General features: G+C 41.1%; 1 non-coding gene across 1 annotated transcript; it reads left to right on the forward strand.

The window, feature by feature from the left end:
* The first annotated feature begins 2,799 nt into the window (after positions 1-2,799).
* On the forward strand, positions 2,800-2,930 carry LOC115871087. The gene has a single exon (XR_004047074.1). It is a non-coding gene; the product is annotated as a small nucleolar RNA SNORA69 (small nucleolar RNA).
* The last annotated feature ends 11 nt before the right edge of the window (positions 2,931-2,941 follow it).

Raw genomic sequence — 2,941 nt, forward strand, 5'->3', positions numbered from 1 at the left:
CATTGTGGGGATTGCAATTAATGTCACAAATCAAAATATGGATCCATTTTCAAAGGGAAAACACATTTGTTCTGTGGCTTTTCACCCAAATCACAATACAGTCTTGATTTTTAAACTGTAATTTAATATTTAAAAAGGAAAAATAGGCAGCCATTGGAAAAGGAAAACCCATATGCAATGCCAAAATAAATTGCAGATGAGTGAAAGAGTGCAATGTAAAATGCTGAACAAAATAACACTAGGATAACATTGGATAAGTTAAAAAAAATCTTAGAAGAGAAAATTATCTAGGGTGATAGAAAATTCAGGAACCACAAATCCAAAATAAATCAATGACTACATTGACAAAAAAAATGTCAAAGTAAACTAGGAAAATATAGAATGTATACTAAGTTAAGAAAAAAATTAATAATCCAATAGAAAAATGGAGCAAATAAAAGGACACTCAATTCACAAAAAAAGATACAAATTAATTTCTATGTCTGTATACAGAATGTCAGAGCCACACATATTCTGAGAAATGCAAGTAAAGATTCTTATAAAATATCCCTTTTTATCCATTATTTTATTTTTGCCAGACCTTCCACCCACCGAAGAGCCCTGGTGGCGCATCAGCTACACGTTGGGCTGCTAACCACAAGTGAGCAGTCTTAAATCCCCTGCCGCTTGGAGTGAGACCACCATGAAGAGTCGGTCTTAGAAACCCACAGAGGCAGTCTACCCTGTCCTACAGGGGCACTATGAGTCAGAACGGGCATGATGGCAGTGAGGTTTTGTTTTGTTTTGTTTATGCATCAGATTGACAAGAAGCTGGGCCACTGTCAGAACTGATTCAAAAGCAGTGAGTGAGCATAACTTCAACAGTGGAGTGTGGGATTGAAACACATGGAGTCCAGAGCCCAGAGCTGCCTGTGTGTCACCTTGATCAAAATTTTAAGTCATGCTGTACTTTAGTTTTCTCATAGGTGAAATATGGATAATACTTATTAGGATTTTTGTAAGGATTAGGTAGCTTAATAATGCATATAAAACTCTTAGAATAGCTCCAGGCATGTGACAACCCCATACAGTAAAACTGCGTATAGCAGACTTACATAGAGTAGAACTCCATAGAGTGAAATCCCATGGCTGCTTCTTCGGAAATAGAGAAAGCAGCCTTTCTTCTAGGCCCTTGGGTGTTAGCAAGTGAGCGTGTTAACTGTTTGCACTACCCAGGGACTCCCTTGGCATAAAGTTCTCTAGTGATCAAGTTGATTCTGACCCACCATGGCCCTATAGGAAGAATAGAACTGCCCATAGGGTGCCTAAGACAATAAATCAGCAAACTGTCTCCTCTTTCTTCTGCAGGTGGGGCTCAACCACCGACCTCTTGGTTACACTTAGCTCATGGTGCCACTTTGCCATGAAATAAACAAACACTGAACCAAACTCACTAAATCAACATTGCATTGATTCTGACTCAGAGCAACCCTCTAGGACGGAGCAGAACTGGCTGTGTAGGTTTTTGATACTGTAAGTCTTTACAGGAGTAGAAAGTTTCCTCTTTCTCCCACAGAGCTGCAAGTGGTTTCGAACTACTGACCTGTCCAGTAGTAGCCCAATGTACAGCCCACTACTCCGCCAGGGGGTTCCTTTTTTGATGTGCAATAGGCACCAGTAAACCATTGCTATTAGTACTATATTGAAATGTAGGGGCAGGGGTACTAGAACTCAGACATTGTTTGTGGGAGATTAAATTCATTCACCCTACTAGAGAGCAATTTCCCTGGTGAAGTAGTGGATTGCACGTTCAAGCACACTGGCCCCTCCTTGAGAGAGAGACGTTTTCTGCTCTCTTAAAGATTTACTCCCTCGGAAACCCAAAAAGGCAGTTCTAGTCTGCCTTTAGGTTCACTGTGAATCAGAATGGATGGCCTGGAGTGTAAAACATTTTTTCAAAAGATACCATCTAATTTAGCACCTCCCTTTGTAAGTATATATCCTATAGATTTGGTCAGGCTGTGGGAAATGCAGTATGGGCAAAGATATTCATTGAAACAGTCTTTAAAGTAGCAAAATCAGACACAAACTGCATACCCAACTCTGTCCATAGGAGGCTGATTCAATGGAATAATGAAAAACAATTGAAAGCCTGTTTGTTACCTTATGTGTAAACATGCAACGATACTTGACTCATGCCCAGGGGCAGGGCAGCTCAGCTCTCTTTGCTGTTGCCGTGCTGTAAATACACACAAAGTGATCATCAGCAGAGGCAGGATGGGGAGGACTAGCTCAGTGCCTAGAGTATAGTAAATACACAGTAGGTCTATTTATCATAATTTATTTTGTTGATGCAATAGAGTCCTATCACAACATAGTTCTGAATGGAGCGTCTAGGGTGATTTGTATCCATGCCCATCACAATCAGAACATGGCTCTAAGCTCTGCTTAAAAAATAACACCACTCTCTATTGCTCCCCAGACTGGTCTTTCGGCGGCAGCTGTCCGCAGTCAGCACAGTGGTGGGATACTGCAGGCGAGGATGCTTGGGTGAATCCTAATGCTCTTGGCTTCTCTGCTTGCGATTGCTTCGCTCGTATTTATAACTTCCAGAGAGCCCAGCTGCCCCCTCATCTCATGTGCAGCTTTCTAGTTCCTTGTAGACAGACGACAATGATCGAGCACACAGAAATCTAAAGTACTCACAGCTTCCTGCTTTGCAAGACACATACTACTTCATTGAAATGAAAATTTCTTGTGTTTTACCATCTGTGATCTACAAGGTTCAAATGTCTTCATCATGAAGAATGTGTAAAAAAAAAAGCAGGCTGCAATTACAGTACTTCAGTTTGTGGAAGTACTGCCATTATCCTGCTGAGAGAAAAAGCCATGTTGGCCGGCTCTGGTTTTGCCTCTTCAGGTGAGATCATGACCGGTTAGCATGTACAATTATGACTTGACA

Source organism: Echinops telfairi, unplaced genomic scaffold, assembly GCF_000313985.2.
Source record: "Echinops telfairi isolate 266 unplaced genomic scaffold, ASM31398v2 ScPeMD7_3533;HRSCAF=4204_0, whole genome shotgun sequence".
NCBI lineage: Eukaryota > Metazoa > Chordata > Mammalia > Afrosoricida > Tenrecidae > Echinops > Echinops telfairi.